At 41.9% G+C, this 27,199-nt stretch overlaps 1 protein-coding gene and 1 pseudogene across 5 annotated transcripts in view; one reads left to right on the forward strand and one right to left on the reverse strand.

Annotated features, from left to right (window-relative positions):
* ABL2 (ABL proto-oncogene 2, non-receptor tyrosine kinase) overlaps positions 1-27,199 on the forward strand; it is a 130,264-nt gene that overhangs the window by 43,309 nt on the left and 59,756 nt on the right. The window lies entirely within an intron of this gene.
* On the reverse strand, positions 1,827-2,692 carry LOC101136554 (protein SET-like; annotated as a pseudogene).

Genomic DNA, 27,199 nt, shown 5'->3' on the forward strand with positions numbered 1-27,199 from the left:
CTGTAATCCCAGCTACTTGGGAGGCTGAGGAAGGAGAATCGCTTGAACTCAGGAGGCGGAGATTTCAGTGAGCCAAGATCACGCCATTGCACTCTAGCCTGGGCAACAAGAGCGAAACTCCCTCTCAAAACAACAACAACAACAAAAAAGAAGTTGAAATGGCTGATAAACCCAAAAACACATGCTCAAAAAGAATTGTGAAATAAATTCCAAGGCTAGTATACATTACTCATTAAGTAGTTGTAGCCCAGAAGAGAGCATTGCCGATTTTTTTTTTTAAGACAGCGTCTCCCTCTGTCACCCAGGCTGGAGTGCAGTGGTGCCATCTCGGCTCACTGTGACCTCTGCCTCCCAGGTTCAAGCGATTCTCCTGCCTCAGCCTCCCGAGTAGCTGGGATTATAGACACGCCCCACCATACCCAGCAAATTTTTGTATTTTTAGTAGGGACAGGGTTTCATCATGTTGTCCAGGCTGGTCTTGAACTCCTGACCTTAAGTGATCTCCCCGCCCGGGCCTCCCAGAGTGCTGGGATTACAGGTGTGAGCCACTGCACCCGGCCCATTGCTAATTTTCTCTACTCTCAATTTCTATTAATTTGGTTTGCTTGTCTAGGCTTCCTAAAATAGGACTTATAAAAGTAGCTATTAAGTATTTCAAGTTAATGGTTTAGAAAGTAATTTTTTAAATTGAAAAAATAGTATTACAGAAGTAACTTTATCCAGGGAAAGCATTGTATATTCTTATTAATAAATTCTCATTATATATCTTCATGGGTTTTTATTATTGCTATAATCTTTATGTACAGCTACCTCTTTTTAGTCAAAAACAATATAATGCTACCTTTAACTCAAACTTAAGTACTTTTAATTTCTGTTTAAAATAAGAAAATGTAATATGGCATACCGCACTTTGGGTCATGGAATCATAAGATGTTTGAGCTGAAATAAGTTTTTTCCTTTGTGGACACATTTAGTTTTATTATAACAAAGCGACTTATACAAAGCAACTTGTACACTTTTAACTTTTAAAACTGAGCATCATCTTTCCTTTCCAGTGAAACAAAAAAATTAAAAAAAAAAAAACAGGGTGAAAATTACAATAGAGAATGTCAATTCCAAATAAGATACTAGAGGTTTTGCTGATTCTCCCATTGAGTGGCAGGGCTCAAGTCATCATTAGGAGAGAATTTATTTTAAAAGTATTACCTTAGACTGCAAGGATGTCTGTCAGACATCTCAATTTAACATGCCAAAAGAGAAGCCATGTTGTCAAAATGCCCGCTTAACCCACCCAAACATCTCAAATCCACCCTTTGCTGACCTTCTCTAACCCCATTTTTTAAAGTTTTCTTTCCCCCTTTTTAAACAAGAGAAAGTAGACAGATGCATATTGGTAAATGCTAACTGTCCATATTCACGTAGAGACACAGTGTACTGTCTGAGTCCAGTATAGAGAGAAAGGAGGAAAGAAGCTAGAATTCTGTGTACTACTACACAGGGGCCTAGCGCCCTCCAGCTTCCAGCAGAGTGAAGGGAGCAGGTTTTTCTTTTTTTCCGACAGAGCTAGGTGGTGGTGATTCCATACAGTTTTTGTTCAGACAGGAAGGGATAAAAATGAATTTGGAACAGAAAGGGGTAGAGACTCTTTTACCATAATATTCTGCTCAAGGTATTTACCTCTCAAATAAGTTGAGAACCATGGTGTATAGAAAAGAGATCTCAAGAACAGGGCAAGTGAGCCACAAGAGGGGGAAAAAAAGACTGCAACTTACTCCCAGGGACTGGAGAAAATTTTAAAAAGGAAGGTTGAATCCATCAGTGTTCTATTAGTCATCTTCACCTTCATCCTACTGTCCTTCCTTCCCTTTATCATCATCTTCATCTTCTTTCTCATCCCCTTCTTCATCAATATCTTCTAACTTCCTCTTCCTCCTCCTCCTCCTCCTCCTCCTCCTCCTCATCCTGTCCTTCTTCATCATCCATATCGGTCGGTAACCAAGTAGTACCGTAATGGGATGGGACAAATGTCATCTTTGATGAACTTTCCTAACATATGAGCACCTGCATCAGAATGGTCAGTAAACCAGATAAAGAAGCTCTCTGGTGCCTCATGCTGCCTCTTCCTGCTGGCTTTATTCTGTGTTTGACTTGAATGTTTCATCGCATCCTTTCCAGCTTTCCATTTGATTTCAGTGGACTTTGAAGATGGAATACCACTCTCATTCAGATGAAATTCGTTGAAGATAACTTTATTTTTAAAGGAAGGATTTTCATCAAAATAAAAGTCTATTCTGTAACCTGACTTAGTATCTTCAAATTCTGTCACTTCAACTTTGGTCAGATAATGCAGTGCCTCTTTGTCCTCCTCCCTAAGCAGTGCAGACACTTGAGGATGGTTGACAAACGTTGTAACCCCAAAACTTGGAATTTTGGCCATCAATTCTCACCTCTTCTGAAAAAAATGGCTGACAGAGTTTATTTTCTGTTCTGCTTTCAGAATCTCCTCCCTCAGTTCATTAAGCCTGTCTATTTCATTTTGCACTTCATCAATATGTTCAGTTGCTTCCTGCTGTTCTTTTTCTCTCTTCGGCAAGTCTAGAGAGGCTGATGATGTCTCTTCCAGTCTCAGAACAGGAGGTGGTCTTGGTTTCTTCTTTTGAGGTGGGCGTGGAGACTGGCATTTAGGGGCCATGCTGCTAGGAAAGTCCAAGAACCAGACCACAAGTCTCCTTGCTCATCAGGAAGAAGCTCAGAAAACTCTGAAATAATTTTAGAGTGATCTTTTCCCCTGCTCCTTAATTTTACAAATGAAGAAATGGAAACACAGTAAAATTCCCATATCTAGTTATGGCAGAGAAAAGACCAGAACTTTGGTCTTCTGGCTTCTGGTTTAGTGCTCTACAACATTTTAACTTACGTTTGTATTATAATTTTTTTTTATCATTTCAGTTGTACATGAACAAAAACAGGAATTATCTTTTTTTGTTAGGTTGTTGCTTTGTGATTAATTGACCTGAATTGAGTGCTTTCTGCATACATAGAAAGATGCACTCTTTTTGTTGAGAAGGTTAACAGCCTTGTGATTGTCTTCCTTTAAGTGAAAATCAACCTGTACTTTCTAGGGATACATATTTATCTAAACTTTCTAATGTTTTTGTTGTTGTTGTTATAAATTTAAGTGGTACAAGTACAGTTTTGTTATGTTGTGGTGAAGTCTGGGCTTTTAGTGGAACCATCACCTGAATAATGTAAGTCGTACGCATTAAGTAATTTCTCATCCCTCACCTCCCGCCCCACCCACTGAGTCTCCAGTGTCCTATTCTACACTCTGTGTCCATGTGTACACATTATTTAGCTTCCACTTGTGAGAACATGCAGTTCTCTATTTGGGAGGCTGAGTAGGAGATCATTTGAGCCCAGGAGATCGAGGCTGCAGTGAGCCGTGATCTTGCCACTGCACTCTGGCCTGGGACAGAGTGAGACACTGTCTCAAAAACAAAAACAAAAAACTTAGCTATTTGTTAAATCAAGAGCCCCAGTGATTCTTACCAGCAATACTATGACAATCCACTTCCAGTTTTCTGTACCTCAAAAAAAAAATGCTGATATCCTAAAATATTCCTAATATCCTAAAATATTCCATAAATCAGATATCCTACAAAGCCAAACTGGTCCTTCTTGTTAAAATTAATAAGATTCTATAAGCTGTTAGCCAAAAAAGTTTCCACTAACACTGCATACTTAACTCTCCTAAATAAATTTAAATATGCAAAATGTTAATTCAAATCAAAATAATAATAAACACAACCATAAAGCTAGCAATTAAGATTAAAAGGTTTATGAGTGTCTATCAAAGGATAAATGGATAAAGAAAATGTGATATCTGTATACAATGGAATACTATTCAGCTATAAAAATGAATGAAATCATGTCTTTTTGTGGCAACGTGGATGGAACTGGAAGCCATTATCTTAAGTGAAACAGCTCAGAAACAGAAAGTCAAATACGCTGGAAGATCTTCTCTGATTACTTTAATTTTCTAAGCCAGGTCATTGGCTTAGTAAGAAAGGAAGCTATTAGGAGTTTGAAAAGAGAGGAGAGCATATAATTGTCTAGAAAGTGGGAAAGTGAATGGACTAGAGAAATACAGTACGATCACCAGGCAGTGTTAAGGGCTCATTTGAGGCTAAAGGTTCTGAGTTAAAAGTGAGGCCAGTCAACTTGGTTTTGTGCTTTTTTTTCTCCAGCCACCTTCACTTTAGGAGTAGGAGAATAGTTGAATTTACCCAGCTTGTGGTTCTGCAAAGTGAGTATGTCCAAGTGAGAGAGGAGCAAGTGATTATAATGATGGACCATGGAACTTAAGCTGGTAAGGAGAGAAGAGAGGACTTCACAGGGTGAGAAACAGTGAAAAGATAGTTTGAAGATAGGCTGGGTGCGGTGGCTCACACCTGTAATTCCCAGCACTTTGGGAGGCTGAGGCAGGTGGGTCATGAGGTCAGGAGATCAAGACCATCCTGGCCAACATGGTGAAACCCTGTCTCTACTAAAAATACAAAAAAAAAAAAAAAAAAAAAAAATAGCCGGGCCTGGTGACACGTGCCTGTAGTCCCAGCTACTCAGGAGGTTGAGGCAGGATAATTGCTTGAACCTGGGAGGCAGAAGTTGCAGTGAGCCGAGATCATGCCATTGCATTCCAGCCGGGGCAATAGAGTGAGACTCTGTCTCAAAAATAAAAATAAAATAAACATTAAAAAAAGTTCAAAGATAGCGGTCAGTAGACGGGAGATCTGGTGGGGTCACAAGATTATATGAATTCATGTATTAGAAAGAATGAGCTGGAAATATAAAACATGGTATTCAAAAAGAGTTGCATGAAATTGAGATTATTGACAGGGTGCATTACAGTGTGCTGAGTTAGGGTTACATTTAGCTCTTTGCTTTTCACAGCAGCACCATGATATAGATAGTGTAAGCATCATTAAGCATGTTTCATAAATGAGAAAACTGAAGCTCAGCGAGGTTGGGCAGTTTTCCCAAGGTCACAAAGCCGCTGATAGACTAGTTATTTAGGACTCAGATCCCATTACTCTGATTCTCAATACTCACTCCTCTACCATACTATATCAGTTTTCTGAAAGTTAGTAACTTATTTCCCTATCTTTGCACCTAGATTGCAATCTCAAGTTGAAACTTTTGACAAATATACATTACCAAAATTATTTTCCTCTTCAGAAATCTTCAGACTCTAATCTTAGGGCAATGTTGGAGGGGTTTACTGCCACTATTTTTACCTAGCTGATCTTATTGAAAACACACATATATTAGAGGCTTAAATATGATAGTTTTGTTTAAACTCCGTTTCATAATGGGGCTTAAGGTGGGTGGAAGATGGAACAAGAAGGAATGTACTGTTCTTTCAGCAGCATGCCTGGACAGACAGCTGTACTGTTAGAATGTGTCCAAATCCATGTGCGTTCTTTTTGGTGGCAGTTTGCACCATTGCAAGTCTAAAGGATAGTTGGTTATTGGATGTTGTCCATTTGGGATATGATTCTCTTCTTTCCCCCAATGAAATAATTATCACGCTTTTTGCATTTTTGCACATTTAGCTTTGTGGTAGGGGGCGGACTTGGAAGAATTCTTTAAATGTGAAGGAAGAATGGGGGAATTATTATTAAGTATACTCTGAACTGATCTTTATTATTTTAAATGACAGAATAGAAAAATGTTTCACCTAAATTTCAGATGATTTTTTTCTTTTAAAAATTATTTTAAATTGTGATAAAATAAACACAACATAAAATTTACTTTGTTATCAGATGTTTTAATATCCCCTATTATTTTGTTGGTATAATGTTCTGTTTAAAATATGAATAGTTCCCTGGAGGTGACCCTTATGCACCTTGGCCACAGGAACTCTCTTTCTTCTCTGTTACTTTTGTTTCCTACCTGCTACTGGTACCAGTACCAGTACCAGTACCAGTACCTTTTTATTCCACTAGTGAAGTCTGATGATAGAACGTGGGAGTAGAGAGGTGGTAGGCCTTAGCAGCAGAGTCTCATGCAGTATCTGTGAAACATGGGGCATATCGGCTCCTTCCTCTCCTCTAGAACCTTCGTGGCAGCTCCTCAGAGGGAATGTATAAGAAAGCCTGAGTCAGGGTATATACAACTCTGATCTTATTGCTTCCTTGCTTACCAGCTTTTATTGATTTCTTACCATCTTCGGAGTGAGGTCCAAACTCCTTAACAGAGCATCCAAAGCTTTCATAATTTGGTGCATTCCCAATCTCATACATGCTCCTGAGGCTGTAGCCATACTAAAGTACAGGTGGGCCTGTAAATATAGCCTGTCCTTGGCATACAGTAGGTGGTCCAGAAGTATTCCCCCCCCCCCCTTTTTTTTTTTTTAAGGCAGGGTCTCACTCTGTCACCCAGGCTGGAGTGCAGTACCCAGGCTGGAGTGCATGGCTCACTGCAGCCTCAACCTCCCTAGGCTCAAGTGATCCTCCCACCTCAGCCTCCCAGGTAGCTGGGATGACAGGCGTGTGCCACCAACACCTGGCTAATTTTTTTTTTTTTTGTATTTTTAGTAGAGACAGGGTTTCGCCATGTTGTGCAGGCTGGTCTTGAACCCCTGACCTCAAGCCATCCCCCTGCCTCGCCCTTCCAAAGTCCTGGGATTACAAGCATGAGCCACTATGCCCAGCCAAGACATATTTCTTGAATGAAAGAATATAGTATTAATATATATCACAGTTGTACTATTTTACATGCTAACTTGCTTTTATTCAGTGGCTAACTCTTGAGTTTCCTTTAAGACTCAGGCCAAGAATCCTCTTTCAAGAGGGCTTCTCTGCGTTTTGTGTATCCTAGTAGACACTCTTGCTCTATGATACCAAAAACATTCAGGCCATATCTCTGTATTATAATAGCTGATTTACTTTTTTGTTTTTCCCGTATTAGTACATGAGGTTCTTGAGGGCCAGGGACCATGTCTTATTTTTACCTTAGTACCCCCTAACTCTGGGCCTGTTCTTCCTAGGTATTTTCTATTACAAAAAAATATCCTTTAAGATAGCTGTTGCTCTTGTTTCCTAATATTTACATTATGTAATGTTATATATTGAATATCTCTGGCTTTTAAATTTTATTTTTTTGCCTTTTCAAGGTCAAAATTGCTTAGACACTTGACTTGTGAAATAATCAGTATTCCAATGAGTATAAATCATGACAGTCATAATTAGTATAATGTGATTGCCTATTATGGGATTGGGACGTTGGGTAGGAAGCTTAGAATTGCAGAGTTAATCCTCATGTGGAGGAATTATCTGAGCACTTTAAATAATTGGACAACATTATATAAGCCTTACCCTTCTAGGTCTGAGTTTTGCACATTTTAAACTGGTGACTCATTAAATTGTATTCCTGCTTAGGATGTATTTAGTTGTGTTTCCTAATTTCCACTGTTTTATCAATGCTCCTTTTCTTTTATACTCTCACGTCAAAAGTTATGTAATCTGGGTATTCCTCAGATTTAATGACTTGGTCAGTGGGTATTAACATTATTTGTTCCTATAAGAAGGCTTTATTTTAGATGTTCTTCCTTTTCTTGAGACAGAGTCTTGCTCTGTTGCCCAGGCTGGAGTGCAGTGGTGTGATCATGGCTTCTCAACTCACTGCAACCTCCACATCCCGGGTTCAAGCAATTCTCCTACTTCAGCCTCCCGAGTAGCTGGGATTACAGGCATCCCCCCAGCCCACCACACTCAGCTAATTTTTGTATTTTTAGTAGAGGCGGGGTTTCACCATGTTGGCCAGACTTGTCTTGAACTCCTGGCCTCAAGTGATCCACCTGCCTTGGCCTCCCAAAGTGCTGGAATTACAGGCATGAGCCACCATGCCCGCCCGATGTTCTTACTTTTTAAAGTCCAGATCTTGATACTTTTGCCATAAGTTTTTATTCTCTCTGTTCCTAATTTTAGTTATAAGGTCATTTAGTTGAAACAGTGGACAAGGAAACTATAAGCTTACTAAAAATGCCTTGGGTTTCTGGAGCATGAATCTGCATACTCTAAAGATTTCTTACACAAATAATTTTTTTTTTTTTTTGAGGCAGAGTCTTGCTCTGTCACCCAGTCTGGAATGCAGTGGCGGGATCTCGGCTCACTGCAACCTCTGCCTCCTGGGTTCAAGCAAGCAATCCTCTTACCTTAGCCTCTCAAGTAGCTGGGACTGCAGGTGCATGCCACCACACCCAGCTAATTGTTGTATTTTTAGTGCAGACAGGGTTTCACCATGTTGACCAGGCTGGTCTGGAACTCTTTACATCAAGTGATCTATCCGCCTCAGCCTCCCAAAGTGCTGGGATTACAGGCATGAGCTACTGTACCTGGTCACTACAAGCTTTAATATAGTTGTTACTTTCAGTAGAATTTTGGCATGTTGGAACTTGAACCTTTTATTTCCAAAATTTGTGTATTCCATTTTATGTAATTATATCCCTGCAGAAATATTAGTATAGGCATATTTACATAGCACCTTAAATACATAGCAGAATGTTTTATACATACAATGAGTAGGGAGACCAGAGTCTTGGATCCCGTATTGTGGGTATTCTATTAGAAGTCTATGATGCCCAAATGGACCATAATTCATTAAGGAAAAGAAATTTTAATAGCAATTTTTCCCTTGGTTACTGATGACTGAGGTATGAGAAGTTCTTATTCTCCAACCAAAAAGCTACTTTTATACTGGTTTCATAACCTCTTAATACATAGTCTAACTTTGCAGAAAAGGACTGTCCACTTTTTATTCTTAAATATTTTAAAAGTTGATTTTAGCACCTGTGGTTTCCCAGATAGTCCCTGAAATACTAGATTTACAAAAGAGGTAACTGTTTTACCACCCCCAATTAAATGAATTAATTGTTATCAAATTAAATGAATTAATTGTGGTTAAATCCCAGGTTCCTTAATCTACTGTTTCTTGAAGTTTTGTTGGATAAGGAAGGAAACAGTAGTAACAACTGACTGCCCTTCTGAATTCTGCTGTTAGTCCTAGGGCAAGATACTCCCAGAAACAATCTCCCTGAGGATGACTGTAGTTGGAGGGGGATGGTATGCCACGACTATTCTTGGAACTTGACTTGGCTGTTTCTGTGCCTCTTTGGCAGAGGCCAGAAGGGCTGGGTTGAATCTCGGGGCATCTTTGGAATAATCAGGATGCTTAGTGTAGCAGCCTGGCTTGCAACTAGGGTTCAGTGGTCTTGACAGTGTTTGTTGGCTTGTTTTTTTGTTTATTTCTCACATTGTTTTTAATCCCTGTTCTTCTTGTCAGAAATAGGAACCTGCTCCTCACTTGCTCATCTCTCCTAGGCTAGGGTGTTAAATTAAGTCTTTCTCTTCTATTGATTCATTCATTCTCTTAAGTGTTGGACATCAAAAGCAAGGTTTTATTTCAAAAAAAAAGTGTACCTCTTTATAGTTTTCTTAGGATAAGAAAATGTAACAACACTTGGCCGTGTGTGTTGGCTCATGCCTATAATCCCAGCACTTTGGGAGGCTGAGGTGGGCAGATTACCTGAGGTCAGGAGTTCGAGACCAGCCTGACCAACATGGCAAAACCCCATCTCTACTAAAAATACAAAAATTAGCCAGGCGTGGTGGCGGGCACCTGTAATCCCAGCTACTTGGGAGGCTGAGGCAGGAGAATTGCTTGAACCTGTGAGGCAGAGGTTGCAGTGAGCCAAGATGGCACCTCTGCCCTCCAGCCTGGGTGACAGAATGAGAATCTGTCTGGAAAAAAAAAAAAAAAAAAAAAGGAATGTGTAACAACACTAAAAACAAATGCTGACTGCTGCTAATAAAAGCCTTATTATTTTTGTTTTCTTGAATAGCACTTGAATATGCCAGATATTTGTGTTCAGCTCCCAAAGTGAGATAATCTTAAATAGAACTTTATAACAGCCTTTTATGCATATAGTTAAAAAGGAGTGATTGATTTTGATCAATTTCTTAGAAACTTTTTAAACATTTTTTGTGGGTACATAGTGTATATATTTATGGGGCATATAGGATATTTTAATACAGGAATACAATGTATAATAGAGTATCCTATTAAACATTGGGAAAATGGGGTATCTGTCACCTCAAGCATTTATTCTTTGTGTTGAAAACAATCCAGTTATACTCTTTTAGTTACTTCAAAATGTATGGTTAAATTATTATTAACTAGAGTCACCCTGTTGTGCTATCAAATACTAGATCTTATTTATTCTATTTTTCTGTACCCATTAACCATCCCCACCCTCCCACAGCCCCCACTAACGAACTCGTGACTGTAGAGACTGTGGTAAGAATGTGTCTACTTGGCCAGGTATGGTGTCTCACACTTGTAATCCCAGCACTTTGGGAGGCCGAGGCAGGCGGGTCACTTGAGGTCAGGAGTTGAGACTAGCCTGGCCAACATGGTGAAAACCCGTGTCTACTAAAAATACAAAAAATTAGCCAGGCGTGGTGGCACACACCTGTAATCCCAGCTACTTGGGAGGCTGAGGCAGGAGAATTGCTTGAGCCTGGGAGACAGAGGTTGTAGTGAGCCAAGATCATACCACTGTACTCCAGCCTGGCCGACAGAAGGAGCCCTCGTACACCCCTCCTCCTCAAAAAAAAAAAAAAAAAAAAGAAGAAGAAGAATGTGTCTACTTGTCTAGCAGTCTAGCATGCAGTCTTCTTTGTTAATTTGCTTCATCATTCCCTTTCATCAACCTTTAGTCTCACTGCCTAGGGCATGAGCTCACATTCTCATTTATTAGACTTACAAGACAGTGGCATGCCAGACAGTAGTAAAACCTCCCTAGGATATCTGTCTGCTAAGAGACTAAAATTAAGAGCTAGATATTTTCTCCCTTAAGGACATCCATTTAAGGAGAGTGGTTCCCCCACTATCCTACCCCGAAAGTAGCTCATTTATTTCATTTAGGTAACTTCAGACTTGTCTGTTGTAATATTCTAATTAAGTCTTCAGATCTTAACTAAGCTTTTATTATTGTGAAACATTCTTGGCAATGGAAATCTGGTCTCTGCCAGTTCCAAGTGACTGGTGGTGGCTTTTCTGTTCTGGGCAGGGCAGGGAACAGAGGACCCATTCAAGGGGACCAGGGAAAAGGGTAAAGGAGCTAGCTGAACAACTGCCAGCCTGGTCTAACATCTTGCCCCTCTTTATTTTCTCTCTCTGGCATTGACATCCTATTGCTATTGTGGCTATGTTTGGTACGTTACCCATTTCTGCTAAAAACATAACTAACTCATCTTTTCTCCTGTTTTTGAAATAAAAAGTGCTCTAAGAAATTTCAGCTGGGCATAGTGGCTCATGCCTGTAATCCTAGTACTTTGGGAGGATGAAGCAAAAGGATTGCTTGAGGCCAGGAGTTCAGGATCAGCCTGGGAAACATAGCAAGACCTAGTCTGTATTTTAAAATATTATTTTTTTTAAAAAAACTAAAAATTCCATGGGGGAAAGACACTAAAAGATCAGGGGATAAGCACCCTTTTATATTTCTCTACTTTCTCCTTTTTGCTTAGAACCAATAGAATTATTATTATTATTATTATTATTTTTTCTTTGAGACAGAGTCTCTGCTCTGTCACCCAGCCTGGAGTGCAGTGGCACGATCTGGCCTCACTGCAACCTCCACCTCCCAGGTTCAAGTGATTCTCCTGCGTCAGCCTTCTGAGTACCTGGGATTACAGGTGCGCGCCAACACTTTGAGGTCTCAAACTCCTGACCTCAAGTGATCAGCCCACCTCAGCCTCCCAAAGGGCTGGGATTATAGGTGTAAGCCACTGTGCTCAGCCCCAATAGAAAATTTGAGGAGTATAAAAAAGTTGTAGAAGGTTTTAAGACTGCGCCTGGGCTGAAGTAATATGAAGTAGTAGTCATTCATATATACATACATACATATATATACATATATATGTATATATATGTATACACACACATATATATATTTCAAAGTATTAGCCTCCCGAGTAGCTGGGATTACAGGCATGTGCCACCACGCCCGGCTAATTTTTTGTAGTTTTAGTAGAGATGGAGTTTCTCCATGTTGGTCAGGCTGGTCTCGAACTCCCGACCTCAGGTGGTCTGCCTGCCTTGGCCTCCCAAAGTGCTGGGATTACAGGCGTGAGCCACCAGGCCCCAGCCTTACCAGTATATTTTAAACCTTTTTTTTTTTTTGGAGACAGAGTCTTGCTCTTTTGCCCAGGCTGGAGTGCAGTGGCACGATCTCGGCTCACTGCAGCCTCCGCCTCCTGGGTTCAAGTGATTCTTCTGCCTCAGCCTCCTGAGTAGCTGGGACTACATGCACACACCACCACGCCTGGCTACTTTTTGTATTTTTAGTAGAGACAGAGTTTCACCATGTTGGTGAGGATGGTCTTGATCTCCTGACCTTGTGATCTGCCCACCTTGGCCTCCCAAAATGCTGGGATTAAAGGCGTGAGCCACCGCACCCGGCCAGAAACCGTTTTCTTTTTCTTGCAAGTAACAATATCATACTTCAGGGTTTTCTTGAGAAGGTAGGTGGCATTGTAATTATTCCTTTAAAAAATTTTTATGTTTTGCTTTTATATAGTCACATCCAGTCAGTGTTCAAATCTCATTCTTTTTCAGCTTTTTAAATTAATATCCAGGTAAGATCTACACATCACAATGATACATTTAATAATTGATATGATACTTAATAATATGTCCAATAGAATTGATCCATTATCTTAAGTCTCTTTTGATCTGTAGATTCTCTGCCTAAAATAATTAGCTTGGTATTGTTTGGGGCAAAGTAAATTATTATTCTAAAAACCTATTAAAAGCCTTTCTGGCTGGGCATGGTGGCTCTCACTTGTAATCCCAGCACTTTGGAAGGCCAAGGTGGGTGGATCACGAGGTCAGGAGATTGAGACCATCCTGGCGAACATGGTGAAACCCCGTCTCTACTAAAAATACAAAAGTTAGCTGGGCGTGGTGGCACATGCCTGTAATCCCAGCTACTAGAGAGGCTGAGGCAGGAGAATTGCTTGAACCAGGGAGACGGAGTTTGCAGTGAGCTGAGATCGTGCCATTGCACTCCAGCCTGGTGACAGAGCAAGATTCTGTCTCAAAAAAAAAAAAAAAAAAAAAAAAATTACAGCCTTTCTAACTTTAATGTTTGTGGCTATGTTATTCTAATTGTATGAGCTATTTCCTAAAACATACTTTCAAAATACTTCTTGATAGTTTTGGAAGAATGTATGTGGAATGAAGACTTTGCTGTTAACTTACGTTTTTTTTCTGTTGTTGTTTTTTTTTTTTTTGAGGCCGAGTTTCACTCTTGTCGCCCAGGCTGGAGTGCAATGGCACGATCTCCGCTCACTGCAACCTCCACCTCCCGGCTTCCAGCGATTCTCCTGCCTAAGCCTCCTGGGTAGCTGGGACTACAGGCGCCCGCCACCAAGCCCAGCTAATTTTTGTATTTTTAGTAAAGACAGTGTTTTGCTATACTGGCCAGGCTAGTCTCGAACTCCTGGCCTCAAGTGATCCGTCCGCTCAGCCTCTCAAAGTGCTGGGATTATAAGCGTGAGCCACTGTGCCTGGCCGAACTTACGATTTTTAATAGTTTATAAATACTCAGGGCTTACTGTATCTATATTTTACAGTGCAAAGTACCACATAATATTCTGGGTGGACATTTGTCTAACCCTGTTAATTTAGTATCTTAAGAGATTTGCCGCTTTTAGGCCATATGTATTTATAAGAGGGATAGAATAGGCTTTCTTGCATAATTTGAGGAATATCAGCAGTGTCTCCTTGCCTTCTTGTTAATGCCTAAAATTCTCTTTTCGAGGGAAATTGCTTTTATTTTAACTCTGTATCCTATGAAGATATAAATATTTCTATGGTCAGGGAGATTGAGAACCATTTTTTTCTATATTAACATCTTAGTACAAGTTATTTATCAGATTATCTTTACATTCTAAGGCTCTAGAGCACAGACCTTGCCCTGGATGAATAAACACCCTCAACCTTTAGCTCCTGTGTAGGTAAAATAAATTGAATTCATTCTCTTTCTCCTGTTACCACTCAGCAATCAAAGATAAAGTCACTTCAGTCTTTAGATTGAAAAAGACTGACTTAGGACAGTGTGCATGCACATACACATTTGCGTATGTGTGTATACAGAGAGTGGTAGAGGTATCATGAAGGGTTAATAGATAGTAGGACAAATTCAGCAAGAGATCAGTAAAGGAGGGTGCCTGCCAATCAAGGCCTACTTTATAATCTTCCCTAGGACAAGACCTAATTAAGGAATTTCCTTTTCTTTAAGTGTAGCATATACCAACTTTTAATTCTAGTCTTTGCTATTTGAAAATGCTGATAATCTGTTATTTAAGATGTTTAAAGTGAATTTATTTGCTTTGTACTTTGCCATGAATTATTTTGGGCTCTAGCTCTGTGACTACCTTCAGTAAGGACAGATGTATTTATTTGTGGTATACATTGGGATTTTTTCCATTTTTTCCCCCTTTTGTTCTTGGGGAAATATTCTAATAAATAAGAAACGCCTTTGACCAATGGTTAAATGGTGGTTAGTTTTGAGTTTTTTCTCCCATCAATGATTTTATTCTTTTTCAAAAATGAAGAAATAAATTAGGCAAGAGTTTCCTGGATACATGAAAACATGGACATGAAAAGTCAGGCTAGTCGTGGTGGCTCATGTCTGTAATCCCAGCACTGGGAGGCCAAGGGGGGAGGATTGCTTGAGGCAAAGGGTTTGGACAACAGAGTGAGACCCCATCTCTACAAAAACATAAAATAGTTAGCTGGGCATGGTGGCAAGTGCCTATAGTCCCAACTACTTGGGAGGCTGGGGCGGGAGGATTGCTGGAGCCTTGGAGTTTGAGGCTGCAGTAAGCCATGATCATGCCACTGTACTCCAACCTGAGCTATGATGGTGCCACTGCACTGAAGCTGGGTGACAGTGAGACCCTGTGTCTTTAAAAGTCATTCTTTGAGGTCTCACAGAGTTCCTTACAGAATTTTATTTATATTTCTTTATACCTACATGTAGCATAATTAATTACATACTATAATTTATTTCATAACAGTGTAAAATGAACTTGTTCTAGCGAAATCTCTAATGTAGATATTAAGCTCCTTGAGAGTAGAGCCTCTGTGTCTTTTGGTTTTGTATTCCCTTTAGTATCTAGCTAACAGTAAAATCCTACTATAAGTGGGGTATAAAATCTGGCATATTGTTATTAATAGGTTAGTAAAATCATCAGTGTGATTTTGCACAGATGGCCAATAGTTATAAAGCAATCACCAGTCATATCAGAACTGCAGCCTCCTGGTAAGAATAGTTGCTCAGAGTTTTTTCAGTGAATGAGGATTTCTGTTTTTATTAATTATGCTAATACAGATTATTTAAGTTCCCACTTTTCATTTAATTCTAAATACAACTACGTTGGGGATTATTATTATTTTTTTAAGAAAGGTATTATTGCCAGATGAGGTGGCTCATGCCTGTAATCCCAACACTTTGGTCAGGAGTTTGAGAGTAGCCTGGCCAACATGGTGAAACCCTGTCTCTGCTAAAAAATACAAAAATTAGGCTGAGCGCAGTGGCTCCTGCCTGTAATCCCAGCATTTTGGGAGGCCGAGGCGGGCAGATCACCTGAGGTCAGGAGTTTGAGACCAGACTGGCCAACATGGTGAAACCCTGTCTCTACTAAAAATACAAAAATTAGCCAGTCATGGTGGCAGGTGCCTGTAATCCCAGCTACTCGGGAGGCTGAAGCAGGAGAATTGCTTGAACCCTGGAGGTGGAGGTTGCGGTGACCTGAGATCATGCCACTGCACTCCAGCTGGGTGACAGAGCGAGACTCCCTCTCAAAATAAATAAATAAATACAAATACAAAAATTAGCTGGGCATGGTGACGTGGGCCTGTAATCCGAGCTACTCAGGAAGCTGAGGCAGGGGAATCGCTTTAACACGGGAGGCAGAGGTTGCAGTGAGCCTAGATTGCGCTACTGCACTCCAGCCTGAGTGACAGAATAAGACTCTTGACTCAAAAAAAAAAAGTTTTCTTTAATGTTTGGTCACAATGACTAAAATAATCTTCCTTTGTTACCAGGTTGCCATGGTTTGATTATGTCCCCCAAAGCTTGCATGTTGGAAACGTAATTGCTATTGAAAAAGTAGTAGGAGGTGGGATCTTTTTAAGAGGTACTTAGGTCATGAGGGCTCCACCCTCATGAATGGATTAATCTCATTATCATGGAGGAGTGGGTTAGTTATTTCAGAAGTTGGCTCCAGATAAAAGGATGAGTACTGTTGAGTGTGCTTTCTCACCATATGATGCCTCCTGCCATGGGATGACCTTCACCAGATGTTGGTGCTATGCCCTTGGACTCCTAGTCTCTAGAACTGTGAGCCAAATAAACGTGTTTTGTTGTTGTTGTTGTTTTTTGAGACAGAATCTCTGTCACCCAGGCTGGAGTGCAGTGTGGTGATGATAGCTCACTGCAGCCTTAAAATCCTGGACTCAAGCTCCTCCCACCTCAGCCTCCTGAGTAGCTGGGACTATAGGCACATGTAACTCTGCCCAGCCAATTTTTTGATGTTTTATAGAGATCTCACTTTTTTGTTGTTCAGGCTGGTCTTAAACTTCTGGCCTCAACTCAGCCTCCCAAAGTATTGGGATTACAAGCATGAGTCATTGTGTCAGCCCTACATTCTTTTTTTTTTTTTTTAATTTTTTTATTTTTTATTGATCATTCTTGGGTGTTTCTTGCAGAGGGGGATTTGGCAGGGTCACAGGACAATAGTGGAGGGAAGGTCAGCAGATAAACAAGTGAACAAAGTTCTCTGGTTTTCCTAGGCAGAGGACCTTGCGGCCTTCCGCAGTGTTTGTGTCCCTGGGTACTTGAGATTAGGGAGTGGTGATGACTCTTAACGAGCATGCTGCCTTCAAACATCTGGTTAACAAAGCACATCTTGCACCGCCCTTAATCCATTCAACCCTGAGTGGATACAGCACATGTTTCAGAGAGCACAGGGTTGGGGGTAAGGTCACAGATCAACAGGATCCCAAGGCAGAAGAATTTTTCTTAGTACAGAACAAAATGAAGTCTCCCATGTCTACCTCTTTCTACACAGACACGGCAACCATCCGATTTCTCAATCTTTTCCCCACATTTCTCCCCTTTCTATTCCACAAAACCGCCATTGTCTTCATGGCCCGCTCTCAATGAGCTGCTGGGCACACCTCCCAGATGGGGTGGTGGCCGGGCAGAGGGGCTCCTCACCTCCCAGTAGGGGCGGCCGGGCAGAGGCGCCCCTCACCTTCCAGACAGGGCGGCTGGCCGGGCGGGGGGCTGACCCCCCCCCACCTCCCTCCCGGACGGGGCGGCTTGCCGGGCAGAGGGGCTCCTCACTTCCCAGTAGGGGCGGCCGGGCAGAGGCGCCCCTCACCTCCCAGATGGGGCGGCTGGCCAGGTGGGGGGCTAACCCCCCCACCTCCCTCCCGGACGGGGCGGCTGGCCGGGCGGGGGGCTGACCCCCCCACCTGCCTCCGGGACGGGGCGGCTGGCCGGGCCGGGGGCTGACCCCCCCCACCTCCCTCCTGGATGGAGCGGCTGGCCGGGCGGAGGGGCTCCTCACTTCCCAGTAGGGGCCGCCGGGCGGAGGGGCTCCTCACCTCCCGGACGGGGCGGCTGGCCCGGCTGGGGGCTGACGCCCCCACCTCCCTCCCGGACGGGGCGGCTGGCCGGGCAGAGGGGCTCCTCACTTCCCAGTAGGGGCGGCCGGGCAGAGGCGCCCCTCACCTCCCGAACAGGGTGGCTGGCCGGGCGGGGGGCTGATCCCCCCACCTCCCTCCCGGACGAGGCGGCTGGCCGGACGAGGCGGCTGGCCGGGCGGGGAGCTGACCCCCCCACCTCCCTCCCGGACGAGGTGGCTGCTGGGCGGAGACGCTCCTCACTTCCCAGACGGGGTGGCTGCTGGGCGGAGACGCTCCTCACTTCCCAGACGGGGTGGCTGCCGGGCGGAGGGGCTCCTCACTTCTCAGACGGGGCAGCTGCCAGGCGGAGGGGCTGCTCACTTCTCAGACGGGGTGGTTGCCAGGCAGAGGGTCTCCTCACTTCTCAGACGGGGCGGCCGGGCAGAGACGCTCCTCACATCCCGGACGGGGCGGCAGGGCAGAGGTGCTCCCCACATCTCAGACGATGGGCGGCCGGGCAGAGACGCTCCTCACTTCCCAGATGTGATGGCGGCCGGGAAGAGGCGCTCCTCACTTCCTAGATGGGATGGCGGCCGGGCAGAGACGCTCCTCACTTTCCAGACTGGGCAGCCAGGTAGAGGGGCTCCTCACATCCCAGACGATGGGCGGGCAGGCGGAGACGCTCCTCACTTCCCAGACGGGGGTGCGGCCGGGCAGAGGCTGCAATCTCGGCTCTTTGGGAGGCCAAGGCAGGCGGCTGGGAGGTGGTTGTAGCGAGCCGAGATCACGCCACTGCACTCCAGCCTGGGCGCCATTGAGCACTGAGTTAACGAGACTCCGTCTGCAATCCCGGCACCTCGGGAGGCTGAGGCTGGCAGATCACTCGCGGCTAGGAGCTGGAGACCAGCCCGGCCGACACAGCAAAACCCCGTCTCCACCAAAAAGATATGAAAACCAGTCAGGCGTGGCGGCGCGCGCCTGCAATGGCAGGCACTCGGCAGGCTGAGGCAGGAGAATCAGGCAGGGAGGTTGCAGTGAGCTGAGATGGCAGCAGTACCGTCCAGCTTCGGCTCGGCATCAGAGGGAGACCGTGGAAAGAGAGGGAGAGGGAGACTGTGGGGAGAGGGAGAGGGAGGGGGAGGGGGAGGGGGAGGGAGAGGGAGAGGGAGAGGAGGGAGCTGCCCTACATTCTTTAAAAATTACCCAATCTGTGGCATTATGTTATTGCAGTGAAAATGGATAAAGACATAGGCTTTTCTATAGAGTTGGATAGAATTAAAATGTTGTTCTTAAATAATTCAACAAGAACTACCTCAGGTTATTTCCTGTATTTGACTTTCCCCACTTATGTTTCTCATACCTGTTTAATGTCTCTTAGTCTTTTTCTTTATTATTTTGAGATGGAGTCTTGCTCTGTCGCCCAGGCTAGAGTGCAGTGGTTCAGTCTTGGCTCACTGCAAGCTCTGCCTCCTGGGTTCATGCTATTCTCCTGCCTCAGCCTCCCGAGTAGCTGGTACTACAGGCGCCCGCCACCACGCCCAGCTAATTTTTTGTATTTTTTGTAGAGACGTGGTTTCACTGTGTTAGCCAGGATGGTCTCGATCTCCTGACCTTGTGATCCGCCCGCCTCGGCCTCCCAGAGTGCTGGCATTACAGGCGTGAGCCACTGCACCCGGCCAGTCTCTTAGTCTTCAACTGTTATTGTTTCTCATAGTGGTGGTATGCCTGGTGAAAGACTATTAAAACCCCATTTTTGGGCAAAAGGGTTTACTCCTTTTTGTGTTACACTGGTATTTCATTTCTATTTTATGATTTTCATTTCTAACTCTCAACTCTCTGAAAGAATAAGGCAAGCAGAAAATGGGAGAAAATTCTAATTCTGGGGTCTTTTAACACTCTCCAGTATTACTAACCATTCTGTCTGAAGATGCAGGTAGTGTCCAGATGAAGTTAGACTGTATCATCTTCTGTGGATATTGTGGAGAAATGCAAGTCTTGACTGCAAGGCACTGTGAGTTGCTTATCAGATATTTTTGGCATTATTTATATTAGTAAATGAACTAGAATTTCATTGAAAATTTAAAGCCTTAGAAATTGGACTACGAAGTCATGCTAGTTAGTGTCATATAGCAGTGTCCTTATTACTTTTTTGTTCTCATACTTCCTAAAAAAATTTCTGAAAGCTGTGTATGCGGGAAGAGGATGTGACTCTAAAGGGATAGCACGAGGGGCATGTATCTACTCTGTGTCCTGTACAAGCAGGTGGTGAGTCCATAAATCTGTTCATGTATTAAAATTCATAGAACTGTACACAAAAAGAAAATAGCTATCTACTCTGTTGCACATGCTTTGCAAGAGCATCTAAGAGCTTTGGGTGACATCTAAAGCCTTTTTCACTACAAGTTTTAAAAAGTGCTAATTCTATCATTTTTGGTGTGTTATAAATACAGTCAGTCCTTCACATCTCCAGGTTCTGCATCTTGGTTGGATTCAGCCAAGCACAGATTGAGAATATTTGAGGGAAAAAAAACAATAAAAAATACACAACGAAAAAAAATAACAAATACAGTATAACAACTATTTATGTAGAACTTACATTGTATTAGATATTATCAGTAATCTAGAGATGACTAAAAGTATACCAGAAGATGTGCGTAGGTTATGTGCAAATACCATGCTATTTTATATGAAGGACTTAAAGATCTGTGGATTTTGGTATCTGCTAGGGGTCCCTGTGGAAACCGTGGGACAACTGTAATGTCATTTTAAAATGAAACTGCATCAGCATTATTTTAAATGTATCCAGGAACCTAATATTGCAGGAATTTGTTACCATTATCTATTTAAAAATATACATGAACAAGCTCTTCTTTAACAGCCGAATTTGTAACTTATCTCTGTTTTTATTTGGATTTGTATTTCTCTTTTAATTTTTTGTTGTTGTTGTTTGTTTGTTTTTGAGATGGAGTCTTGCTGTGTCACCCAGGCTGGAGTGCAGTGGCACGATCTTGGCTCATTTCAACCTCCGCCTCCCGGGTTATAGTTTCTTCTGCCTCAGTCTCCTGAGTAGCTGGGATTACAGGCGCCTGCCACCACACCCTGCAGAGTTTTGTATTTTTTAGTAGAGACTGAGTTTTGCCATGTTGGCCAGGCTGGTCTCGAACTCTTGGCCTCAAGTGATCTGCCCACCTTGGTGCCCAGCCTGTATTTCTGTTTTTAAAAAAATGTTTAATTGCTACATATTTTTACATTTATTGGGTATATGTGATTATTTGTTACATGCATAGAATGAGTAATGGTTAAGTCAGAGTATTTGGGGTGTCCATCACCTTGGGTATTTATCATTTCTATGTGTTGGGAACATTTCAGATCCTCTCTTCTAGCTACCTAGAAATGTAAAATACGTTGTTTCTAACTATAGTCACTCCACTCTGTTAATGAACATTAGAACTTACTTCACTCTGTTAATGAACATTAGAATTTTTAATCTTCTTACAGTAAGTTTATACCCATTAATCTCTCTTCATTCCCACCTCCCACTCTTTTCAGCCATCTATAATTTTATACTCTCGCTCCATGAGATCAACTGTCACAAAAAAGCGAGAACATGTGGTATTTGTCTTTTTGTGCCTGGCTTATTTCACTTAACATAATGACCCTCAGTTCCATCCGTGTTGCTGCAGATGACATGATTTCATTCTTTTTTTATGGCCAAATAGATTTCCCTTGTGTATATGTGGTATATACACCACATTTTCTCTATCCATTTGTTGATTTATAGACACTTAGGTTAATTCCATATCTTTCCTATTGTGTATAATGCTGAAACAAACATGTGAATGCAGGTAGTCTTTTGATATACTAATTTCTTTTCCTTTGGATTAATACCTAGTAGTGGGATTGCAGGATCATGTGGTAGTTCTATTTTTAATTTTTTGAGAAATCTCCAACTGTTTTTCATAGTAGCTGTACTAATTTACATTCCGACCAACAGCATATGAGATTTCCCTTTTCTCTGCATTCTTACCAGCATCTGTTATTTTTTGTCTTTTTAATAGCAGCCATTCCAAGTGGGGTAACATAATATCTCATTGTGGTTTTGATTTGCATTTCCCTGACGGTTAGTGATACAGAACATTTTTTCTTTTTTTTTTTTTTTTGAGATGAAGTCTTGTTCCATCACCAAGGCTGGAGTGCAGTGATGTGATCTCGGCTCCCTGCAACCTCTGCCTTCCAAGTTCAAGCGATTCTCCTCCCTCAGCCTCCAGAGTAGCTGGGATTACAGGCAGGCACCACCATGCCCAGCTAATTTTTGTATTTTTAGTAGAGACGGGGTTTCACCATGTTCGTCAGGCTGGTCTCGAACTCCTGACCTCGTGATCCACCCACCTTGGCCTCCCAAAGTGCTGGGATTACAGGCGTGAGCCACCACGCCCTGCCAGGAACATTTTTTCATATACCTGTTAGCTATTTGAGAAATGCCTATCCATGTCCTTTTTCCACTTTTTAAATGAGTTTGCTTTTCTTTTTTTTTTTTTTAGTATTGAGTTGAATTCTTTGTATATTCTGAGTATTAGTTCCTTATAAGATGAATAGTTTGCAAATATTTTCTCCCATTCAACAGGTTGTCACTTAACTCTTGATTGTTCCCTTTGCTGTGCAGAAGCTTTTTTGGCTTAATATAGCTCCATTTGTCTGTTTTTGTTTTTGCTATCTGTGTTTTTGAGGTCTTAGCCATAAAATCTTTGCCTAGATCAATGTCCTGAAGCATTTTTCCTATGTTTTCTTCTAGTTGTTTTCTAGCGTCAGGTCTGACGTTTAAAAGTCTTGAATCTGGGCCAGGTGTGGTGGCTCACGCCTGTAATCCCAGCACTTAGGGAGGCCGAGGCGGGCAGATCACCTGAGGTCAGGAGTTCGAGACCAATCTGGCCAACATGGTAAAACCCCGTCTCTACTATGAATACAAAAAATTAGCTGGGCGTGGTAGCACGTGCCTGTAATCCCAGCTACTTGGGAGGCTAAGGCAGGAGAATCGCTGGAACCTAGGAGGCAGAGGTTGCAGTGAGCCAAGGTCGTGCCACTACACTCCAGCCTGGGCAACAAGAGTGAAACTCCGTCTGGAAAAAAAAAATAAAGTCTTGTATCTGGCTGGGATTATATAGTGAGGTAGAACATCATGATTTAGCTATTATCTCAATGATCTAGTGTGTGTTTTTGTTATTTCCCTGGCATAACTGTCCCGTCCCCCATAATCCAGAAAAGTAAAAGTATGTATTTATCTAGAAGAAGCACTCTTGTAAATTTTTACTGTTATGTTAATGGCTTCTCATTGGCAACAAAATAAATCTGAACTTCATAGTGTGACATTCAAGGCCGTCTAAGATCTGGTCCTTGCTTACCTCTCCTACTTTAATATTCTTAGCACATCATTTCATGCACACATACCCTCTGCACAAAAAGCAAATGGAAAATCTGGGGCTGTACTAGTTTTTTTTTTAATTTCCAAAACGTGTTATGGAGTTTTGTTGTCATCAGTCACCCTTTACCTGGAATGCCTTCTTCCTCATTCACTTTGCCTGCTTCAAATGGTTGATATAAAAATGACTTGCTAGTGCCTTTAAACTGGAGGTGGTACATGGGGACACAGATCTCATCCTTCCAGTTTACTGGTATATACCTGGTTCCTGTTACAGTAGTTGGCACATAGCAGGTGTTTACTAAATATTGGAGTAATTAATACATCGATAAATTATAGTTATGCATTTATAACTTTTACATGCTGTGTCACAATGTCTGCATCATTCACCTCACTTCATCTCATCATGTAGCTATTTTATCATCTCACATTATCACTGGAAGAAGGGTGAGTACAGCACAAGATACATTTGAGACATAGATCACATTCACCTAACTTCTACTACAATATAAATTGTAATTATTATATTTATTCTATTTTATTGTTTCTCTCTTGCCTTACCTAATTTATGAATTAAACTTTATCATAGGCTTATTTGTGTAGGAAAAAAGCATAGTATATATAGGGTTTGGTACTATCCAAGGTTTCAGGAATCCACTGGCGGTCTTGGAATGTATCTCATGAGAGCAGGGGGAGACTACTCTACACAGATACATTCATATATATTTCATGCATAGAAACTATAGTGTATGAGTAAGCAGTTGTTGCATGCTTCCATAGTCTCAAGGGAAACAGCTGACTGCTTGGGTTACAAAGGATTGTATTGTAGATCTTTAGGAATGATCTAGTTTTATTTGCAAGTCCCTCCTCAGGAATGTCAGCTCTGAACTTGAAGTCATAGTACCAGGTGCTAGCAACATTGACTTTGGGAATTCTATTAGGGAAAGAGGATTGGCACATTCTTTTCATCCCTTAGATATTTCATTATCTTTTGCCTAAATAACATAGGCAATGGTGTTTTTCTGAAGATGCAAAGATCTTGGAATGCTGAATTCCACATATTTTATGTGTTTAGGAAGGACCTTACTTTCACCTAAACTTTTGTTACAATTCTGAACAGAAGGTTTATATCTAAAATAAGTGTGGAAATTTAAAATTCAAGTGAAGCTGCAAAATTCTCATCTGTAGTTATTATTGCAATTTAGTGTCCTATGATATGACATTCATGGCATGACTTTTTATTATTTACATATAACTGGCATGAAAATGTGCTTCAACACATTTTCTGCTTTTTTTCTCTTAATTTAAAAAATCGTCACACAGTAAAATGGATTTTGTTGGTTTATTGTACGGTTCTGTGAATTTTAACACATGTAAATTTGCATAACCCCACAAACAGCGGAATAGTTTCATCACCCCAAAAGACTGTCTCATGCAATCCCTCTGTAGTCACATATTCCCCTCCTTTAATCCCTGGCAGCCACTGATGTGTTCACCACCACTAGAGTTTTGTCTTTCAGCAGTGTCATAGAGCTAGAATCATATAGTATGAGATCTTTTGAGATTGGCTTCTGTGGGAGACTCAGCATAATGCCTTTGAGATTCATCCAACTTGTGTCTATCAATACTTCATTCCTTTGTATTGAGTGGTATTCCATAGTATGGATGTGTACCACACCTTGTTTATCCCTTCATTCGCTGAAGGACATTTAAGTTGTTTCCAGTTTGGGACAATTTTCTTTTCTTTTTTTTTTTTGAGACGGAGTCTCACTCTGTCATCCAGACTGGAGTGCGGTGGCGCGATCACAGCTCACTGCAACCTCCGCCTCCTGGGTTCAAGCGATTCTCCTGCCTCAGCCTCTCAAGTCACTGGGATTACAGGTACCTGCCACAATGCCCAGCTAATTTTTGTATTTTTAGTAGAGACAGGGTTTCACCATGTTAGCCAGGCTGGTCTCGAACTCTTGACCGCAAGTGATCCACCCGCCTCATCCTCCCAAAGTGCTGGGGTTACAGGTGTTAGCCACTGCTCCTGGCCCAGTTTGGGACAGTTTTCAATAGAGCTGCTATAAACATTTGTGTTCAGGTTTTTGTGTGAACTTAAGTTTCCATTTCTCCAGTGTAAATACTCAAGAATGGGATTGCCAGGTCCTATGGTAAGTGTTTGACTTTATAACAAACTGCCCAACTGCTTTCCAGAGTGGCTACACCATTTTGTGTTCCCCTCAGCAACATGTAAGAGTTCCAATTGGTCTGCTTGCTTGTCAGCACTTGATGTCAGTATTTTCTGTCTTAGCCATTCCAATAGGCATATAGTGTTGTCTCATTGTGGTTTTAATTTGTATTTTCTTAATGGCTGGTGAACATCTTTTCATGTGCTTATTTGCTATTTGTATAACCTTTTTGGTGAAATGTCTGTTCAAGTTCTCTTTTGGTTTTTAAATGGGTTGTTAGAGCCTCAACTCATTTTTGCTTGGGCTTTGTACCAACAGTAATGTTTCTTGTTCCCATTGCTTTTCTTATTTTCTTTCCTTTCCACCGCACCCCATAGGAATCTCTTTGATATTTTTTTCTTATTAAAAAGACAATGTTGCAGGACTTCAGAGACATACTGTTGGCTAGGTTTTAAATGTGGGTTCTGCTGTAATTCACCTTGTGATCTCAGACAAGTTAATTACTTGATAAGATTATTGTGAGAATTAGATAATTTTAAATGATGTATATGAAGTGCTTGATACATAGCTGTATTTAAACCTTTCTTTTTCCTCTCAGTTCTTATCTCAAGAGTCCATTCCCTATAATACTAGTCTTCTGAGATGCTTAGCGAAAAGAATATCTGTGAGAAAAGAAATCTGAGATACATTACATGCTCTAGCTATCTTTTGGGGTTTTTATTTATTTATTTATTTATTTATTTAAAAAACAGAGTCTCGCTCTGTTGCCCAGGCTGGAATGCAGTGGCATGATCTCGGCTCACTGCAACCTTTGCCTCCTGGGTTCAAGCAATTCTCCTGCCTTAGTCTCCCAAGTAGCTGCGGTTACAGATGTGCACCACCATGCCCGGCTAATTTTTGTATTTTTAATAGAGAAGGGGTTTCGCCATATTGGCCCAGCTGGTCTTGAGTTCCTGACTTCAGGTGATCTGCCTGCCTTGGCCTCCCGAAGTGCTAGGATTACAGGTGTGAGCCACCTCTAGCTATCTTTTGGATGGTTTCTAGGAACGTGAATATATTAATGGCTTTTATAAGTTAGCCATTTCTTTATTGTTGGACTTGTTATATTCAGCATTTTCCAATCTTATTTGACTATGGAACACTTGACTTGTGACATCTATTTAGCCTACTTTTATGAAACACACTTTGGGAAATATTGACTCATTCAGCATGTGTGTTAGTCCATTTTGCGTTGCTATAACAGAATACTTGAGACTGGGTAATTATAATGAACAGAAATTCATTTCTCAGAGTTCTGGAGGCTGGGAGGTCCAAGATCAAGGGGCCGGCATCTGTCTTGCTGCATCATGGCAGAAGACATCACCTGGTGGAAGGGCAAAGAGAGTGAGAAAGAGAGCACGAGGGGTTGAACTCTCAGCCTCAAGCTATTTTATATTGACATTAATCCATTTATGAGAGTAGAGCCATCATGTCCTAAACACCTCCCATTAGGCCCCATCTCCCAGCACTGTTGCATTGAGGATCAAGTTTCTAACATACAAACTTTGGGGGACACATTCAAACCACAGCAGCATGTTACCTCAGTATGGCACCTGATAAGTACTCGTTATTTCTTTATTGAGAGAGGGTCTCGCTGTGTCATCCAGGCTGGAGTACATTAGCACAGTCTCAGCTGACTGCAGCCTTGATCTCTCAGCCTGAAGCAATCCTCCTGTCTCAGCCTCTAGAGTAGTTTGGACTATAGGCACACGCCACCACGCCTAGCTGATTTTGTTCATTTTTTGTAGAGATGAGGTCTCACTATGTTGCCCAGGCTGATCATAAACTCCAGAGATTTTACCACCTT

The sequence above is a fragment of the Gorilla gorilla genome, chromosome 1 (assembly GCF_029281585.2).
Source record: "Gorilla gorilla gorilla isolate KB3781 chromosome 1, NHGRI_mGorGor1-v2.1_pri, whole genome shotgun sequence".
Taxonomy (NCBI): Eukaryota; Metazoa; Chordata; class Mammalia; order Primates; family Hominidae; genus Gorilla; species Gorilla gorilla.